Source organism: Lithobates pipiens, unplaced genomic scaffold (genome assembly GCF_037356315.1).
Source record: "Lithobates pipiens isolate NorthernLeopardFrog02 unplaced genomic scaffold, aLitPip1_a1.2 Scaffold_27, whole genome shotgun sequence".
Lineage (NCBI taxonomy): Eukaryota > Metazoa > Chordata > Amphibia > Anura > Ranidae > Lithobates > Lithobates pipiens.
The window spans coordinates 50280434-50302725 of NW_027507788.1; positions in this window are offsets into that span (position 1 = coordinate 50280434).

Here is a 22292-nt window from a genome sequence, read left to right on the forward strand (position 1 = left end):
GTATATGCTGCGCTGTGATGATAAACTTTATCAAGCTGCCAACACCGCTTCTAGACAAAAAAAAGCATAAATGGAAATAGAAAAAGTATATGTGTAGCGCTATGAAAAAAATTAAAAAATTATACGTGTCACCATATAAATCTTAAGGCAAGGAAAAGCATATTCCCTAATAGTGAAAAGACATAAACCACATTTAGGCAGTTGAATAAACCTTTGAAATGCAAATATAAGTGAGAAAGATGAATAAAAATTATAAATAATGATCATTCATGAATAATTATCAAAAAAAATGTGCAGGTGCTAAATAAGTCCCAAAATTTAAAGTCCAATAGTAAATTTGTAGAAGAATCAACTTTCCAAGAAACAACTTCCAAAAAATTGTGTACTCTTCATACATGCATCACCACCACCACCGTGAAACTGGGGGAGGCTTACCGGAAGACTTGGACTTAGTCAGGCGTATCCCCCCCAAGTCATATATGCTTATGTATGGAATTCACCCGATAGGTGTAGATACTTCACAGACTCAGCTTGCACCACCATGTCACATAGGCGAGAAGTTTGTTAATATCCAATGAGAGATGAGGTGATGGTCTCGTACATAAAACCATAAAAGCAAAGGTCCAACATAGCGTAATATTGTCACAAAATATTTTTTAAAATATGTAAAACTCAAATTTAGAAGAAATCAAAAATGGCATGTACATGAATGGAGAAACAGCGATGTCTGCAGAGGAGCCACCCAACGCGTTTCGACTACGGAGTCGTCATCTGGGGTTTTTAACTATATTTCCTACATTGAAAGATACCCTTAAGAAACAAGAAGGTGGGAATATTGACTCTAGGATGTGTTCTATGGTGGGTCAGTTTGCAAGGATGCTATCATATTTTTAAGATTTCTAGCCTTCCTGAGGACAACCTTAGGGTGTTTAGGCAACTGAGATCTTAATTTAGGGTCACACTACAAGATTTTCCAGTGTTTGTTCAAAAATGTTAATAGATAGATACCTGGCATTAAACTGTGTGCTAAAGCTAGGGCCCAACAGATCCATGTTCTACCCTCTAGTTTTGGGTTCAGTAGAGGTCTCATCTTACTTAATAACTTACCTTTCAAAAGCCATATCAATTGAATTCCTACTGAAGCCCTTCTGAATTTGACCTCAGGATATATAATCTTCTTGTCTGGTGCCATTCCTGGGAATCCTGCAAAATTGTCTAAAAGGAATGCTAGGTTTCCAAGCAGGATGAAGACAACTTGTTTGGTGCAAATACAAGTTTCCAGCAGTGGGTTTGAAATGTATTTTAGACCCAATCCTGCCAGACTCATTTTGATACAGGTCTACATCATGGAAGGTTAGTACAACTTTGTTGATGACTGATATGAAGTTGATAATATTTACAATTGTGCACATTCATGGAATGGCAACAAACTATGGTACATTAAATCATCCATAGGCGACTTTAAAAGTCTTTACAGGTTACCAGCTTAGCGTTAAACAGGAGATCTGGCACTAGAATTTTTGCTCTCTCAGATGTTACCTCACGTGTGTGATGGGATCATCTTTTACATATGCACGCACTACCTTTGTACCTAACCCACCATCTGTTTTTTTTAATCCATGTGAGTGCATTTCTTAAGTTTTTATACATTTTCTAGATTTGATTTACACTATGTAGTAAACAGTGTTCTGCTGTGTGTTTGTTGTTTTCTCTGTTAGGTATCTATTTACTCAGCGTGACATCATCTTTTAAATTTGATCAAAAATGTGGTATTTTATTGTGTTCGAATGCACTAAAGTTATTGTTGTGTATTTTTTCCTGTTTGACAAACTACTTGAAACTACCACCATTATATTCTACATGTATTTTTAAGCAAAGGTTATGGAGGTTTTACATGTGAAAAAATGACATAATTTGCCCAGTTTTTAATCTTACAAATAAGATCTTGGAAAATGCCATTGTTTTCTTTTTTAATAGAAGTCTGAGGGATCCAACATTGAGAGTTATAAAAGATTACCCATCCCATTAGAAGGTTAAGGCTGGCTTTTTTTTTTTGTTCAGCCAGATGGTGGAATGATGAAAATGAGACAATTTCCAGATTCACAAGGTGGATGAGCAAATCATTCACATTGTGATATTGTATTCCGACAGTGGGGAGCCTTCCCTGCTGTCAGAATACAATGATTCTGACAGTCTGACAAATCTGATTGGTTTGCGGCATAACTTTCGAACATCGCAAGCGTTCAGAACCGAATAACGAACCCCATTGAAGGGGACCTAAACTTGAAAAATCAAAAGTGCCCATTTTGAAGGCTTATATGCAAGTAATTGGACGAAAAGGGTATAGGGGTCCAGATACTGCCCTGGGGGACATGTATCAATGAACACAAAGTTTGTAAAAAACATAATTTTTAAATGAGCAATTATTTACCGATTCTTAAAGTAAACCATAAAAATTAGAAATACTAAAACAAATACTAAATAAAAATGAAAAAATCCTTTAAATATAGTGTCTGGCTGTCCCCTTAGTATGCCTGTAAAGTGGAACACCAGTAGTATGTTTAGAATCTGCTGCAGTAATAATGACATTTATAAAGCCAAAGAAATGACATTTTCCCTGCAAACTGTTTTCATTTTGTAAGCAACAGTCTGTATGATGAGGTCACAATTTAGTGCACTTGGCACAATAGAGTTTTGAATAAATTCTGGTCTTTTTCAGACTTTGTATAGAAGTAACAGGTGGGCTTTGGGTGTTGGTGTGCCTTTACACCATAACCCTATAGAGCAGGGAACCTCGGCTCTCCAGCTGTTTTGAAACTACAAATCCCATCATGCCTCTGCCTCTAGGAGTCATGCCTGTGATTGTTAGTGTCTTGCAATGTCTCATGGGAATTGTAGTTTCAAAACAGCTGGAGAGCCGAGGTTCCCTACCCCTGCTATAGAGGTACTCTTGATGAAAGCAAGATTTGGCCCTGCGGTCCAAAAATTTAATGACATGCACCTCTCAAACAGGTGCAGAAAAATTGGTCCTTGGGTGTTAATTGTGCCTATGAAACCTACACCAAAATATGTCTCCCAGATGAAACCAACACCCACAAAGCTAGGCATCCTAAACAGTCTGTCAGAGATTTCAAAACCAGAAAGCACTTAATCAGTGACATCAGAATCAGGGGCTTGATAGCCGCTTCTAATCCAGGAGTGATTATTTTGAGTTTCTGAACAGACGCGCTCTGTCACAAAACCTCTGGCAGCACTGACTGCCCGTTTGGGAAGCACGCTGGGTGCAGTTTTGGCCAGTGGTCTATTCTCATGACCCAGCAACCCAGTGGATCATCTACTGGAAAGCTCTGCATGTCTGTTTGTGCCCCTAGATAATCTCCCACTATATGATGCAGACACTGCCAATGGGATGTTTAAGCTGACACCCCTGGGCGCTGAGGACTAAAAATTTTGAAATACATCACTGAGTCGGCCCCCTTCTCCACTGCTCCTCTCTTGTTCAACAGAAGCATCAAAACTATGTTTTCCTTGAGACTGTAACCTACCAGAGTCTGGAAAGGTGTTACATAGACTCTTCTTTAAGGTGTCCTCAAGAAATTTAATCTTCTGCTCCCTCTGTGGGGACAGTATGAGTTCCTAGACTTTCCGCTTGTGACCGTGGTCAAGGAGGGTTGCCAACCAATAGTTATCCTTCTCTCAGATGTCACATATTCTTGAGTTCTTTCACAGGCTTTGAAGAATGAGGGAACCCATGTACCGAAAGTTTGAGGAGGCATGAGAAGAAGACTCCTCGGGGTCACTGAGGATTAAAGTATCTGGAACTGCCTCCTCCCAGCCACACACTATTCCCAAGGGTTCTGGAGATGGAACACCATCTGTTAAGGGCTGACATATATCTTCTCCTGCTTCAATGCCTCCAAAACTGCCAGAATCCTCCTCCTCCCTCTCCTTTTGTGTGTTGTATGGCGTCACAAGAAAAGTGTCTGCATAAAGTGGGTCTTGAGAGGAAAGAAAATCCTCCTGTTCCTCCTGCTGCTTTGCCTCGAGTGATCTGTCTATAATGCCATGCAGAGTCTGCTCCAGCAGGAACACAACAAGTATTGTTTCACTGATGCATGCGTTGTATGCACAGCTCACCATCCTTGTGGCCTCCTCAAATGGTGACAGTACAGTGCATGCATCTTTTATCAGCAGCCATTGGCATGGAAAAAAAAGTCAAGCAGGCCTGAGCCTGTAGTTGTGCCATACACAGGTAATCGTTGAAAACCCTCTGCTGCATGTAGAGATACTGCAACATTGCCAAAGTTGAGTTCATCATGCAGTTTATGGCAGGTGAAACTCCCACTGAATTTCAGATGACTGGACACTGGCTGTGTATGACTGCCTGAAATGGCTACAGACTCTTCTGGCCTGCTTTAGCGGATCTTCCAACCTGGGTACCTGCTTAAGAAATGCTACATCACCAAATTGAGGACATGTTGCAGGCATAGCACATGTGTCAACTTTCCTTGTTTAAGGGCAGGCAGGAGGTTTGTGCCATTATTGCACACCACCAGTCTTGGCACCAGGTGGTGTGACGTGAACAACCTTTGGTCCTGCCCCTGCAGAGCTGCAGGAATCTCTGCTCCAGTGTGTCTCCTGTCCCCTACACAGACCAGCTGAAGCACTGCATGGTCCCATTTACTCATGTAATAGTCCCTTTATTGTTTTGGAGATACTGGTAGTTCATAGGACAATTCAGCAGAGGGGGGCATGGAGGAGGAGGGGGTGGAGCTGACAAATCTTGCATCATTACCAGTAGCTGTATGGCGGCACAACAAGCTGCAGCACTGAGCCCTGTCCTACATCCTTCTGAGGTGCAAGCAGTTACCCAGGGTGCTGTGCATGAAATATATCATCCCTGACCATGCTTGCTGTACCATGTAACAGCAGTAACGTGGACCTTGCAGATGATTGCCATGCCCAACAATGCCACAACATTGCCTTCCATGTGATGGTACAGAGCTGGAATGGCCTTACCTGAAATGAAATAGCGACTGCCATTGTAGTACAGCACATTCTGCAAAATCACAGGGGCAGAAACCACCAGACGGAAAGGCAGGAGTTGTAAAGCCAGCAGCTTTGACAAGCTTGAATTTAGACACTGGGCATGTGAGTGGCAGTGACTATTATTATTTTTTTTTGCTGCAGCAGATAGGACAGAAAAACTTGTCTACAGCTGATAGTGTGCTACTGCAGATGTGCTGCAAGGACCTGTGATACCCTTCACTATACCATCACCCCTGTCAATGGAGGCTGCTAATAGGTCATAAGTAGGGTTGAGCCCACGGTTTGAGTCAAACGTAAGTTTGACTCGAACATCGGGTATTCACTTGTTCATTTGAGCGCCGTGGAGAATGCCCTATAATGCACTGTGAGATCGCAAGCACGGGCAACATCACTAAACAGACAAAATGATGCACTGCCTGAGGATGGACCACATTCACCTTTGCCTGTGAACACAGATGCTGCTGGCCCACTCACTGTGCCATAGGAATGTCTGCCTGTCTTGTTGGCTTCCCAGACATGATGCGAGGGGATTGTTAACAAAATGTAATAAAGATGGGGAAATTGGGAAGTCTAAAGTGTCGTTTGGTGCACTTTACTTTGAGTACTCACTATACAGACACACTCCACTGACACATTACAATATTCTGCAGTAAAACTGTACTGACACACTGCAATATAGGGGTTGATTTACTAAAGTCAATTTGCACTACAAGGGCACTGCAAGTACACTTGGAAGTGCAGTCACTTTAGATCTGAGTAGGAGATCTGAAATGAGGGGAAGCTCTGCTGAATTTATCATCCAATCCCCATATCATCCCCACCCTTATCATCCAATCATGTACAAGCAAAAGTGTTTTATTTTCCTTGCAGGTCCCCCTCAGATCTACAGCGACTGCACTTACCAGTGCACTTTCAAGTGCACTTGTAGTGCAAAGTGGATTTGCTTTTAGTATATAACCCCCACTGTGTTAAACATGCACTGAAATGTATTGAGATAAACCTGCAATAATGCACTAAATTATACTGTGTTAAACATGCACTAACACACTGCAACAATGGCACAGTTAACACATTATATTTCAGTGCATTGTTGCAGTGTTTTAGTGCACGTTTAATGCAGTATAATTTAGTGCATTATTGCAGATTTACCTCAGTACCGTATTTTTCGGACTATAAGGCGCACGTAAAAGCCTAAATTTTCTCACAAAAACGACCGTGCGCCTTATAATCCGGTGCGCCTTATATATGACCTGTTGACATCGCTGGAGTTCTTTGGTTAATGCACCCGGAATGATGGCAAGCACTCACTTGGGCTTTAACAGTATCTGTCAGATGGGCGCGCATGGAGTCACAGATCAATAGGGATGGAGATTCGTGGAAAAAGCCACCCGGTCTCTTGACGTAAACCTTCGGACTATAAGGCGCACGTAAAAGCCTACATTTTCTCACAAAATCGACCGTGCGCCTTATAGTCCGATGCGCCTTATATATGGAAATATCCATTTTATCAGCCGGTCGTTGCTAGTGCGCCTTATAATCCGGTGCGCCTTATAGTCCGAAAAATACGGTATATTTCAGTGCATGTTTAACACAGTGGGGTTATATACTAAAGAATTTTGTTTTCAGAAATTCGGATGTATCCAAATCTCCAAATCTCCAAATTACAATAGTACCAAATTTAAACAAAAAAATAATTATAATGAAACTCAAATCGTTTTGATGAAAAACTTTTTGAATTTGAACTTATCAAATTCTGAAAATTCAAATCGATTTGAATATAAATAAACAAAATAAATTCTAAAAACAAATTAAATGGATTAAACAAATTTAACTAAACAAATGTATGTAAATAATGAATCTAAACTAAACAAAACAAAACTTTTCATTCTGTACATTTCTAGTTATGGTGTCAGTCCCAGATAACAAGGATAACTTGACAAATTTGTGGCAGTGTTGAATTTTAAGTCTTGTTAACTTACTGCACATTTTCACTGACAAGTTATATACTTGCAGAGCACTTGAAGCACAAGTTCTAGTTGACATTCTAGTCATTTTCAAACTTGCAGCTCAATTGCTTGCTATCTGGGGTGTGCATGGTGTACGTTTATCTTTAGGAGTGGAGGCATGCCTTAAGGTTGAGTATTCCCTCATGGCAGCCTCAACCTTGTCCAAGGGCATTGATTAAAATGACACAAAAGAAAAAAGTAAAGTGACCCTGTAACAAAGTGCCTAATATGGCCTACATGTGGTCTTTCTGATGATAATTCAAAGGCATGCAAGAAGTGAACAAGGATGATTGCAAGGAGGGAGACATTGGGCCAAGACAGAATGTGCTTACTCAAGAGCATAGAAGGGTGACAGGGACTTTGTCAACCAAGCACCCATTTTCAATAAAAGCAGTAGTATCGTCCTTAATTTTTTGAGAATTCCCACATGTTCCTTGTTAGCCTCATTTCTAGAACTTCTGTTTTAAAGGTGTTGGCTGTGGCTTGTCAGACAGCAATGTAGGGAACATTATTGCTATACTTCTAGGACTGCTAACTCTTATTTCTAGAGCTGTGGTGCACTTTGGCCTTTTTTTTAGATTGCTGCAAAAAATAAATGTATGTACACATACCCTGCACCTATGCAGTAAGGAAAGGGAGGTATTGCAGAGCTGCCTTGCAGAATAAACATATTCTATTTTTTCTCAGTGGTAATGGGATAGAGATATAAGCAGGGTTCCTGTAAAGAAAATTTTGAAATCGTGGAGGCATTAAGACTCGTCAACAATGAACAAAAAAGAATTAACAGACGTATGCAAAAAATGTGTACCAAAAAAATGGCGCTTTGTGGGGATGAGTACATATAAACAAACAGCTGCCCCCTTTAAGGTGAACGAATTACTGGAACTGTGCAAAATTATAAAAGAAAGAAAGAAGAAAGGCGCTATACATGTTCATATAAAAAAAAAGTCACAAAAAATAAAACACTGCATCAAACTCAAATGTGCACATTAATGAGAAATATAAGCAAGCATAAAGTCCGTAAGTGAATAAATACCAACAACAAAATGGAATACTCTGAGATAAATCTTCTAGATCTTCCATCACAAAGTCCTTTCTGAAGAGCCATTTATGGCAAAACATGTGTCGGAGCAGTGGATCCGTCATTTCCAGGTCCATATAATACCCCACACTAGGCTTTGCAACTTTGGGGTAAGGGTATTAAGAGAATAAATCCAGAACATTGCTTGTTGGCATACACGTTTATAATGTTCTGCAGCGGGTAAAATATTAGGAATTGCCTTAATCACCCACACTTTTAGGCCTGCTGTGGATTGATGATGTTTATTTTAAAATGTTTGTAGTGGTTAATGATTCTTACTCTGAATGGTCTAAGGTTATGAGTGGTGTACCCCAAGGTTCAGTGCTGGGACCCTTACTTTTTAATATCTTCTGCAGATGCCTGTGGTATAGAAACAGAACAACACCAGCAATTGGGGGTAGCTTCAGGTGTATACGGTGCAGAAGGCCCAATACACCCACTGTAACTGCTGCAGATGCCGGTGGTATAGAAATAGAAAAACACCAGCAATTGGGTGTAGCTTCAGGTGTATACGGTGCAGGAGGCCCAATACACCCACTGTAACTGCTGCATGTGCCTGTGGTATAGAAACAGAACAACACCAGCAATTGGGTTAGCTTCAGGTGTATACTGTGCAGGAGGCACAATACACCCACTGTAACTGCTGCAGATGCCTGTGGTATAGAAACAGAACAACACCAGCAGCTGGGGGTAGATTCAGGTGTATACAGTGCAGGAGGCCCAATACACCAACTCTAACTGCTGCAGCTGCCTGTGATATAGAAACAGAACAACACCAGCAATTGGGGGTAGCTTCAGGTGTGTACAGTGCAGGAGGCACAATACACCAACTCTAACTGCTGCAGTTACCTGTGGTATAGGAACAGAACAACACTAGCAATTGGAGGTAGCTTCAGGTGTATACTGTGCAGGAAGCACAATACACCCACTGTAACTGCTGCAGATGCCTGTGGTATAGAAACAGAACAACACCAGCAATTGGGGGTAGCTTCAGGTGTATACTGTGCAGGAGACACAATACACCAACTCTAACTGCGCTACATTCAATCACAAGAAAATAAGACGCTGTCCCTGCCTATCCTATCTCTCTGAATGCCACAACACACTGCACAAGGCCACCGCGCAGGCGGTCTTATATAGTGTGGGTCGTGTACTAAACCCCCTGAGCTATAATTGGCCACAGGCATCCTGCCTGTGGTCAATTATGGATCTCCTCGCTGCCGGATCTGTGATTGTCCAAGCATGCGGTAGGGTTGCCACCTGTCCAGGATTCACCCGGACAGTTCGGGTTTGGCATCATGCGTCCAGGTTTCAGCCTGCCTGAAACCCGGACACATTATTCAGACTGGACTATGGCTTCCCAGAAGGGTTGCTGGCTGCAGTTGTCTAAGCTGAGAGTGTCTGTTACACTCTCTTTCACACTGCCCAAAGCCCCCCCCCCAAATACATGTACAGATGGGAGAGGAGTGAGGGCTCAATCTGCACCTCTTTCTCCCGCCCCTACCCCTCTGTCCACACTCCAGTCCCCAGGGATGTGCCTCGTAAAAGGAAAGTGGGGGCTGGAAATTTGAAGTCTAGCAGCCTCAGAGACATCTGGATGAAAGGTGCTGACTGCCAAGGGGTAAGTGAACTCACCATCCATCCCTGTCTGTGACTGAAGTCTCCCCCCTTTTCTCTCCTGCCTCTGAGTGAGTACACTAAGATAAAACAGTGTTCCCAGAGCACTTCTTACATCAGAGTTCTCCTTTACCCCAAAGCCACAGTGTTCCCCCTCACATCAGAGTCCTCTCCGTACATCAGAGTTCTCAGTGTTCCCCCTTAGATCAGGGTTCCCAGAGCATCCCTCATGTCAGAGTCCCCAGAGTTCTCCCTTACATCAGAGTCTGCAGAATCCCCCCTTACAGTGAAAAGGGAACTCTGCGAGTTCAGATGTAAAAGGAGAACTCTGTGGACTCTTATGTAAATCGGGACACTTGTTATTAACTTCATATGATTATAAATGCTATTTAATAGCAAAATATATGTATAGTTTATATATAAAAAAAAAAAAAAAATTCTGTGCGCCGCTAAAGTGTTCGGGTTTGACTTGAAGAAAAGGTGGCAACCCTATAAGTGGCCAGAGCCACAATGACATCACTCCTGAGCATCCAGTGTGAATATCTCCTGAACGGTGTACGTTTAGGAGATATTCATTTTTTAGGTAAAAATCACACAGCAAACGTTACGACAAATAGTAATTTGTTTGAGGGCACAATTAATACTTCTAGATCAGGAAGATGCAATTAGCGGACCTCCAGCTGTTGCAAAACTACAAGTCCCATCATGCCTCTGCCTCTGGGTGTCATGGCTTGTGGCTGTCAGAGTCTTGCTATGCCTCATGGGAGTTGTAGTTCTGCAACAGCTGGAGGTCCACTAATTGCATATCCCTGTTCTAGATTAGGGTTGCCACCTGTCCAGGATTCACCCGGACAGTTCGGGTTTGGAATCATGTGTTCGGGTTTCAGACCACCTGAAACCCGGACACATCATATAGACTGGACTATGGCTTCCCAGCAGGGTTGCTGGCTGCAGTTGTCTAAGGCCGCGTACACACGCGCGGACTGTTGGCCCAACTTTGTCCGTCCAACAGTTTGAACGAACAGTCCGCTCAAACTTAGCATGGACGGACATGGCCACACACGACGAACGAACAGTTTGCTGAAACCGTGCGCGATGACGTGAACGGCACGTACGACGGGACGCAAAATACGACGTCCTATACACTGCATTATAACTTTCGGCTTGAAAATCCTTTCTGAGCATGCGCGGAACTTAGTTTGACGAACAAGCCTACACACGGGCGGACTGTTCGTTGAAACAAGGTTTCAGCGGACAGTTTTTCGGAATTTCCGTAAAACCTTGTCCGTCCAACTGTCCGCTGAAACTGTCCGCTGAAAGCCCACACACGAGCGGACTGTCCGCCCAAACACTGTTCAGCGGACAAGGTTGGGCCAACAGTCCGCGCGTGTGTACGCGGCCTTAGTAAGCTGAGAGTGTCTGTTACACTCTTTCAGACTGCCCAAAACCAGCACTAACAATCCCCCCCACCCCCCCCCCCCCCAACACACACAGATGGGAGAGGAGAGAGGGCTCGACCTGCACCTCTTCCCCCCCACCCCTACCCCTCTGTGTCTACCCACACTCCAATCCCTGCCACTGTGCCACAGAAAAGGAAAGTTGGGTCCAGAAATTTGAATCCGGCAGCCTCAGATACATCTGGATGAGAGGTCTTGACTGCCAAGGGGTGAGTGAGCTCACCATCCATCCCTGTCTGTGACTGAAGTCTCCCCTCTTCTCTCTCCTGCCTCTGAGTGAGTACACTAAGGTAAATCAGGGTTTTCAGAGCACCCCCTTACATCAGAGTTCCCCTTTACACCAGAGGCCAGTGTTTCCCCTTACATCAGGGTTCCCAGAGGATGTGGGAATTATGTTAGAGTCCCCAGAGCTCTCCCTTACATCAGAGTCTGCAGAGTCCCCCCCCCCCCCTTACTTTGAAAGGGAGCTCTGCAAGTTCAGATGTAAAAGGTGAACTCTGTGGACTCCGATGTAAAGGGGGACTCTTGTTATTAACTTCATATGATTAGAAATGTTATTTATTAGCAAAATATATGTATAGTTTATACTATATAAAAAAAATATATAAAAATCATGCACTGCTAAAGTGTTCGGGTTTGACTTGAAGAAAAGGTGGCAACCCTGGCATGCGGGTCACAGTGCATGCTTGGCCAATCATCAGCCAGAAATGCACTGCGATCGCGCAGTGCATTGTGGGCCGCGAGCGCCACACGAATATGGCGCAAATGGCCCACAAATTTTTGGCTTCGCCGAACGGGCGAACAGCCGGTGTTCGAGTCGAACATGCGTTCAACTCAAACACCCAGCTCATCTCTATTGCCTAGACAAAATTCATATACCAAAGCAACAAAAGGGGTAGTGTAGTATTTAACTCAATGGTGAATATACTAGTTAAACACACTGCTCACCAAATATAAATGTGGATAGGGCCACGGCAAACACACTTATCCATGAGATCTTTCATTGTGATCAAAATATATCCACCCCCCAAAAAAATGTTCCACCAGACAGAATATAAACTTAGAATCCCTCAAAACCATCTGAAACTCACTCAATTAAGCAAAATGAAATAGTAAGTACACACTGGAGAACGCTCCACATATTTACTAATTGATTTTGCTTCACCAAAGATATTGCTGGCCAGTAATAAGCAGCATATGACAGAGGTTACCTATTGGGTATGAGATTTTGGAAATGTAAGTTTGGGTCTGCTTGGCAGATATGGAGTATGGCAAGTATTTGCCACATTTATTGCCAGTTTTATGAGGTGAGCAAATGAAACAGTCCATGGGATTTATCTAAAAAAATTTGTTAGGTTTCCAAGATCAGAGTCCCTGATCACACATTTCAGTGCTTCCCATTTAATTGGGAGTGGGGTGTCAACCCTGGAATGTTCAGTCGGAAATGTGGAAATAATCTCCGCCCGCACAACTATGTCTGAAAGCAGCATTGAGTTGACTCTCCAGGCAGAGAATGGTTTAGAGGGGCATGGGACTTTGAGCAAGAGAAACATCAGAAAACTCAGGTTCCAATCCAAAAGATGAGAGATGAAAAAATAACCAATTTGATTATAGGAGTGATGGACTGAGTAATAATATGTACAATCCTTCTGACCAGAGAGAAGGATGTGCCAAGTGTAGATTAGTTGGAGGAATGAAAGGGTGGATTTCAGTCTATTATTCGGGGCCAGGTGATGGGCATTTTGCCTTAGCAGGTGTCTAGATGTGGGTTTTTAAAACTATATTAACCACTTGACCCCCAGGCCAAGTCTGACACATGCATGTAAAAATCTTCCCTTTTTTGTAAGAAAATGACTTAGAACTACCAAAAAAATTATTATTATTTTTTCTTTTTAAAGCAGAGACTCCTGAGATTAAAGCAATGCAATTATTTCAGTCTAATGATATTTGCACAGTGATTTAAAAAAAAAATATTTTAGGAAATAGTATACTTTAATGAATTTTAGTGCACACAAACACAATAATGCAATATAATACCCTATTTCTTTGGTATAACATAAAATATGTTAGACAGAGTAAATACGGTAGATGCATAACATGTCAAGCTTTAAAATTGTAGAAAAGTGAAAAACTATGGTACCTTAAAATCTCCATAGGTAATATTTTAAAAGCCTTTAAAGGTTTCCAGTTTAGATCTAAAAATGAGCTTTGGCACTAGAATGATTTTTCTCACTCTGAAATTTATGGCAATACCTCACACGTGTGTGGTGCGATCACGGTTTACAGCGCACGGGAACTACCTATTTATTTTGTTTAAAACATGTTTTTTACTTTGTAACCATTTTTTAATAACTTTATTGCTATCACAAGGGATGGGTCCATGACAGGTTCTCTTTATGTATTAGACCCCACATCTTTCCTCTAGCCTTCAAAGAATCTGATGAAACCTGCATTGGTATGCTCAGATGCTGTACAAACTGGTAATGTATTGTAAACAAACCAAAACCGGAAGTGACACAATCTTTGATGTATCTTCCTCCTCTTCCAAGTGCTTCACCAATGTGAACAAGGGCAGTCCCGGGCTCCCTGGTCACTTGGTAAGGGCAGCAGCGGAGGGGGCACTTCCACGCACTGTAGAAGTAATTGTGCTCGGATCGCTTCTACAGAAAAGCCCACTGCTGGCTGAAAATTTTGGTAGCAGTACAGTCACTTCAACTTGGGGATCCTATTGGAGTCGAAGTTGTAAAAGTCTCCTCCCAAAGATCTCCAGGCCCTCCATAAACTCATTACGGTGGTTCAGTAGTGAAATGATATATTTAGCCTGACTCTGGTTGGCAAGATAGGTGTACACTAAGCTAAATATGTGAAAGAAGAATACATGAAGTGGAACAATAGGACATTTAAAAAAAAACAATCAATTTTATTATGCACAAATAGTTCACAACACAATTTAAAAGGCCATATAAACGCACAATATACAAATGATAAATTTGTCCCTCTTGACGGTTACTACACCCCAAATGTTTCAGTCACTTCTACCTGGGAAGCTACTCCAAAGAAGATATTTATGTGTGGGCCGTATAACTCAACATGTTTCCCGCTCTCCCGCTTCTTCAAGAGAAGAACAGAGGGAAAAGGACACTGAAAAATGTAATGTGAAAAACATAAACATGTATACAGCCTAGTGATATCACTGATAACAAAAATATGCTATATAAGTCATAGAGTTCATACCAACTATATTTATTCAGAGGAGTGGTGTGGGGGACACTAACCCTTAGCCCTTGTACACACGGTCGGAGATTCCGACTACCAAATCCGTCTGATTAATTCCGGACCAGGTCCGGAAGTGATGTTGCATACACACGGTCGGACCAAGTTGTCGGAATTTCCGTTTGCCAAGAACGCGGTGACGTAAGCCGTGTACGGCGGGCTTACAAAAGGGAAGTTCAGCACCACGTCCGGCACCCTTTGGGCTCCTTCTGCTGATCTCGTGTCTATCGCATGTTAGTAGAAGTTTGGTGAGAGACGATTCACGCTTTTCAGATTTGTGATTCAGATCGCTACTGCTCTTCAGTTTGTGCTTGTCTTTGCGTATCTGATCAGTGCGTGCAGTCAGTAAGTATTTGTTTCTCATCGTGGACTATATCTTGGTATAGTACGCTTTGATTTGCATTTCTTATTGTCTGCTTGCTTCTGCTATTCAGTTCGTTCTTTCAGGCATTGCTGTTTTTCGGTGCTTTCTGTTGTCCGTTCTGACGAGCCGACCGTTTTGAAACCACGTTTCGTCTACATACTCGTCGTAGAGTTTGTGCTGTGCAGGGGCTTCGTGTTGGGGTTGTTACTTTGACACAAGCCCAGTCCATGAACAGGGAGGGGAGGCGTTTGTGGACCAAGAATTGGTTGCGCCAGCGTGACCAGTTCTCGCACATGCCTTTGCTCCGTGAGATCCGGGAGAATAATCCTGATGATTTCAGGAATTATCTCCGGATGACGGACCCCGTTTTTCACCGTCTGCTGGCTTTGCTGACCCCTTATATCAGCAGGCAGGATACCTGCATGTGGCAAGCCATCACTCCGGAGCAGAGGCTCATCGCCACGTTGCGCTACTTGGCGAGAGGGAGAAGCCTTCAGGACCTCAAGTTCTCTACAGGCATCTCCCCCCAGGCTCTGGGGATAATTATTCCAGAGACCTGTTCTGCCATCATTCAGGTCCTGCAGAAGGACTATATGAAGGTAAGTTTTATCCTTTAACATCACATTCTATGTATTTCATGATTGCTAATGTCTTGCATTTCATTCCTCCTTCCCTAATTACCATCATTGCAATATGATCTAATTCATATACTCTGCCCCTTTGTCCTCAGGCATATTTGCCTCACTAATTTCCCCACCATGCTCTTCTTGGCCCATAAAACTATAGTCTAGTCACTTACCAATGTCTTTTGTCAGCTCCATAGCATTGCTTTCCCATAAACACCCCCTAAAATGTCTACAAATGTTCTGTGTGTGCTTCAATTCATGCAGAGTGCTTTATTTTTTTTTTGGTTGTGCCAAACTCATTAGGAACCCCCCTCCCCCCAACTGCTAGCTCAGCTGATAGCAATCTTCTATCTGATGACTTTACCAAACCCAATACACACTCTACCTACCTTTTTGATGGTCACATTTATGGACGAGTTCACCAAAGCATGTAGTGCAAGGGCCTGCCTCAATACTTTCAAATGCTTTTTAATTTTTTTGTTTTTTCCCCTATTAATTATCTTGATATGTGACAGCAGAATGTCAAAATGTACTTCCATTTTTTTTTACTTTTGATATTATGACACTTCTTACCTGTCCGGTGGGCTGCCAATAGTGTAAGTAAGGAGGGGCTTCCCAAAGTATCACACATTATTTCGGCATTCAGCTATCAATCAAGTGGAGATGGTTACCTGTCCAAAACACCCCCCCCCCTCATTTTTTATCAAGGGCCCATCAGATGGGGGGGATGGGGGGGTGACGACTCTCATAAGGGGACCTTATACTTTAGGCTTTAAATACTCAGTTCCCAAAATGTTAGACTAATCTTGGCCAAAAATGTTGCTGTCTAATCTGCTTGCAATGCTGGTTATTTAAATTACTAATTTTGGTTCCTGTTTCACTCCACAGTGTCCTTCAATGCCACAGGCATGGCAGACTGTGGCCTCCCACTTTGCCAGTCGTTGGGACTTTCCCAATTGTGGAGGAGCAATAGATGGGAAGCACGTCCGCATCGTCCCACCACCCAACTCGGGGTTGTACTATTATAATTATAAGGGGTTTCATAGTATCGTGATGTTGGCGGTGGTGTCTGCGACATATGAGTTTTTGTATGTGGACGTGGGGCAAAATGGACGGATGTCGGATGGTGGAGTGTTCGCACAGATGGAGTTCTACTGGCGTCTCCAGAGTGGCAGTCTGGGCTTGCCACCCCCAGAGGAGAATCAGGAAGGACTCCCATTCATCTTCGTCGCGGATGAGGCGTTTGCCCTGGCGAACCATCTGATGCGGCCTTTCCCGATGAGGACCCTCACCCCAGACCAGAGGATTTTTAATTTACGCCTGTCCAGTGCCTGAAGAGTGGTGGAGAACACTTTTGGTATACTGGCCAGCCGGTTCCGCCTTTTTCTTACGCCTATCCACATGGCGGAATACAAACTGAATCACATAGTGCTGGCGTGCTGTGTTCTGAACAATTTTCTTAAAAAAGTTTCTGTGAACTATGCAGTCTCAGTTGGCCAACAAGAAGCAGACTTGCTTGAAAACGATGATAACCTCACGGGCCTTGAACCCGCTCATCCTGGCTTGCCCCCCCCAAAGCGCCCATGAAGTTAGAACTCAATACATGGACTACTTTGTGGGTAGGGGGGCCATTGATATGCCAGACAATGTCTGAGAGGCATTTTCTCAATAAATTTTTCTTTGAAATTCCTTCATTTACTGCTTGGCTTGCTTTTAGGTGTCTCCTATGTAAATTTAGTTTTTTTCTTGTTGTGCCTTTTTCACCAACAGTGCAAACCCAAGTTCAGAGTGAGATAAGGGGACAGTCTCTTCTTCAGATAATCTTATTATGTTGTGGGTCTGCTACACACACACACCTTGTTTTTGCTAACTAATGTATGTAGTGCATTACTGACCAAAATTGTGCTCATTTTCCGCACCATGGCAGGAAAATGGCATGATTGTCCAAATTAACACATCGCTGTGGGTGTTTTTTACTAAAGGCACATCCACTATGCACTACAAGTGCACTGCAAAAGTACACCTGAAACTGCACTTGGAGTGCAAAGTGGAGTTGCCTTTAGTAAATCACACTCCTTCTCACCGCAATCTAAAATTTTACTCCAAATACATCTTTGGCGCAATGAAAAAGGAAGCCACACATTGATGATAATTTAACTTTAATCCAAGCACATTTACATGTGCGTTTAGAAAAGGTTTTTACAACAAACCAAGAAATTGTGTGTATCAAAAACAGTCTTTCAGCAAATTTTTGTGTACTTGGTGTTTTTGTGTAAACAGGCATGTATCAAAGCGTAACATACAGAACACAGGAACTTACAAAGTTCAACTTTGAAAAGTGGAGACAATATCAGACATGAGTATGTACAAACTGGGCTGATATTGCCTTCATCACATGGGGTGTCACCCCTGGAAAATCCAAATTTGGAAGATGCACACAGTGTGTCAACATGTGCTATCTCCCATCATGGGGGATCAATGTACATGTTTTGGAGCTGCAACCACTTCACCTCAGCCACTTTACACAAAACATGTACATTGATCCCCCATGATGGGAGATAGCGCATGTTTACACACTCTGTGCATCTTCCAAATTTGGATTTACTAAAAATACAAAAGTTGTGGTTTAAAATAGAAAAACTAAAAGCATAGCTAGTTTAGGTTGTTTCACACTCTCCCCAAAACATCAATGATGTTCTTCATTTTATTTTTCACATCATTGAAGTTTTGCTGTATATTTTCCAAATCCCGATTGCACCCCATTATCTCCCCAATCAGGATCTGGGCACTTTCACTGGTAAAATTGGAATCTTCTTCCACATCACCTACAAAACAAATCAAAAAAACACACCATGTATTAAAAATATGGTGATATAAATTGATGAGCTTACCGGAAGCTGTGTTCTCCGACACTCACCTGTTGTGGTGACAATTTGTCCAACTTCAACGATCTCTCCTTCCTCCTCCTCTGCTTCTGGTTTTGGAATGTGGCCTTCTTTGGGAGGGGTGGGGTCCCTGGTGTCCTCATACTTGCTGAGTAGGGATGAGCTTCGAGTTCGAGTCGAACTCATGTTCTACTCGAACATTGCCTGTTCGCCTGTTCAGCGAACAGTGAACAATTTGGGCTGTTCGCAGCAAATTCAAAAAGCCGGAACACCCTATACAAGTCTATGGGAGAAATCTAAAGTGCTCATCTTAAAGGGTAATATGCAGGTTACTGTCCTAAAAAGTGTTTGGGGACCTGGGTCCTGCCCCAGGGGACATGGATCAATGCAAAAAAAAGTTTTAAAAACGGCCGTTTTTTCAGGAGCAGTGATTTTAATAATGATTAAAGTGAAACAATAAAAGTGTAATATTCCTTTAAATTTCGTAGCTGGGGGGTATCTATAGTATGCCTGTGAAGGGGCGCATGTTTCTGGTGCTTAGAACTTGGTGCTTGGTGGCACAGTGGTGTAGTGGTTAGCACTGTCACCTAGCAGTAAGAAGGGTCGCTGGTTCAAATCCCAACCAGGACACTACCTGCTTGGAGTTTGCATGTTCTCCCTGTGCCTGCGTGGGTTTCCTCCGGGTACTCCGGTTTCCTCCCACACTCCAAAGACATGCAGGTAGGTTAATTGGCTTCTGTCCAAAATTTGCCCTAGTATATGAATGGGGACCTTGGATTGTGTCTCCTTGAGGGTAGGGACCTGTGAGAGTTTGCGATGTACAGGGATAGGGACAATTGTAGACACTCACTCAGGTTGAACTGGATGGACTGATGTCTTTATTCAACCTTACTAACTATGAAACTATGAAACTGTCCCTGCACAAAGTGTCATTTGTGCAGGAAAAAAAGTCTTTTAAAATCACTTGCGGCTATTGTCGGGTCCCGTAATACAGAGAACACTCAATGAGTGTTCTCTGTATTAGCCGACAATTCATTCATTCATTGATTAAAAAAAAAAAAAAAAGCGTGGGGGTTCCCCTAAATTCAATTACCAGGCCCTTCAGGTCTGATATGGATATTAAGGGGAACCCCGCATCAAATTAAAAAAAAAAATTGGCGTGGGGGTCCCCCTAAAAATACATATTAGACCCTTTATCCGAGCACGCAACCTGGCAGGCCGCAGGAAAAGAGGGGGGGACGAGAGAGCGGCCCCCCCTCCCTCCTGAACCGTACCAGGCCACATACCCTCAACATTGGGAGGATGCTTTGAGGGTCTGTGACCCCTCAAAGCACCTTGTCCCCATGTTGATAAGGACAAGGGCCTCATCCTCACAACCCTGGCCGTTGGTTGTGAGGGTCTGCGGGCGGGGGGCTTATCAGAATCTGGAAGCCCCCTTTAACAAGGGGACCCCCAGATCCCGGCCCCCCCCTGTTTGAAATGGTAAGGGGGTACCCCTACCATTTCACAAAGAAAGTGTCAAAATGGTTAAATAAGACAAACACACTTTTGAAAAATTCCTTTATTAAAAATGAAAAAAATAAAAAAAAGATTCCAGCGGTGCTAATCCACTCTTGCTATCCAGCGACGGATCTCCGGGGTCCAGCGATGGATGATCATATCCAGCGACCGGGGATCTCTCAGTCCAGCGCTGTCCATACATCCTTCTTCTGTCTCCACTCCAGAGACACTGCAGAGAGCCCAGCGCTGACGTTTCTTATATTAGGAGGGCGGGGCCACCCGTCACCTGACCCCGCCCCCTCTGACGCTGGTGAAGGGAGCCAGGGGTTCCCCAGTGACGTGTGGGTGACCCCGCCCCCTCTGATGTAACGGAAACCTGCGTTGGTACATCACTAGGCTATACTACTTCTATATTGAGGCCTGCATTAGTGGACTTTAGCCTGACATTAGGGTTTGTCTTGTGTTGTGTCTTGCAGACATTATGGACGGCTTCAAAGATCATAGCTTCCTCCCTCTGTTCATCGATAAATACAGAGACATGCCCTGCCTGTGGCAACCAACACACCCTCAATATAGTAACAGACAAAAGAGGCAGGCAGCAATGTTGAAACTGGTTGAGTTTGTGAAGCCGGTGGTCCCCAGGGCAGACGTCACCTATTTAAAAAAGAAAATTGGTGGCCTCAGGAGTAAATATCTGAGGGAGAGGACCAAGGTGCTGAAGTCCATGCAATCTGGAGCTGCAGCAGATGACGTTTATGTCCCCAGCCTGTGGTATTATGAGAGGATGCAGTTTCTGTCAGACCAGGCTGAGGACAGAGAATCACTCTACTCTTCCTTCCACGCGTCCTATGCTACATTCCACCCCCTGCTTAGTCTTCTGACGCCCAACCTGGGCCTTCCACTCAGAAAGAACTGGGGGAGCCCAGCTTGAGCCAGGTATAGTATTGTTGTACATATTTTGGCAGTATAAATGAATGATGTTAACTTGATTTTTGCTCACTAATTGCTGAGTTTAGAAAGTGTTTCACATATCAATAGACAGTAGTGGCCAAAACCTTTGGGACAAGAAAGAAAAATGCTGGGCTCAGAATGATAGTCTTTTCTATTGGTTAACAATTTTCAACAGTGTTGATGTGAAAATTGTGTGTGTTTGATGAACCAAAAACTAAAACTATGTCCCTTTTTCATACACAGGAAGAACTCAGCCAGGAACAGGAGGGTGTGGAATGCAGCAGCCAGGAGGTGGCTGTGGAAAGTGGCAGCCAGGAGGTGGCTGTGGAAAGTGGCAGCCAGGAGGAGGTGGGGGTAAGCGGTAGCCAGGCGGTGGGTGGGCAAAGGAGCCTCACTGAATGCCAGGTCCCTCCCCTCCGCCTTCCACGCAAAAGGGCGAGAAAGGGGGGGAATGTGGAGGAGTCGGCCCTGAGGTTGATTGGTGAGGTTTCTGCAGCCCTCCAAGCAAAACCCACCTACCAAGAGGCCTTTGCCGCCTTGGTTGCGTGCAAGCTTGATAAAATGTAGCAGGGGCAACAGCTCTTGTTTGAGGAGGTTATTATACACACCCTCAACAAGGGTCTGTTGGGTCAAATGACACAAGAAACACACACTTGTGTGGTTTGGCCCATGCCCCCCTGCTCCTCCTCCTCCTCCTTCTGCCACACCTCCAGCACCACAGCCACAGCCTAGAAGGAAGCCTGGAAGGGTGATGACCTGGGTTCAGTCTGGTCTGACAGAAGATGCAGCCTGTTGTAGTACCACAGCCTGGGAACCTAGATGTCATCTGCTGCTGTTCCGGGTTTCATGGACTTCAGGACCAAACTTCTCTCCCTCAGACATGTATTCCTCAGGCCACCAAGTTTTGCTTTTAAATAGTTGATGTGTGCCCTGGGGGCAAAAGGCTTTGCTAATCTCCCCAGTTTCTACATCGCTGCCTCCCTCTTTATCTGTTACTGACACCAAAATAATTAATTTTTTGTTTGAAGAAATACTTGCGTATGTGTTTTACTTCCAAAAGGACAGTTTATTTGTGAGCAGGCAGGTACATTTCAAAAAAACAAAGTGACATGAATAACAAGGGGTACCAACACTAAACAACCTCCTGTAGATTAAAAAAGAAAAACAAAATATAAAAAATACAATAATGTTGTTGTGGTAAGTTTACACACAAAACACACCCCAAACAATGGAAAAATTAGCAAACTGTCAAAAAAGGAGATGTTTAAAAAAAAACAAAAAAAAATGCAGCCAAAAAAAAAAAAATCTAAAATTGTGTAGATGTGACGAAATCAAAAATGGTATTGCCGAAATGAGTAAAAAAGAGTCAGGAAATACGTTCGGGAGAAGTGTGTGTGACTATGAGCATCAAAAGAAGTTCCTTCTTGCAGCATTGTAAAGAACAAGAGAATGCGCTTCATGAAAGAATTTTTAACATTGCAGC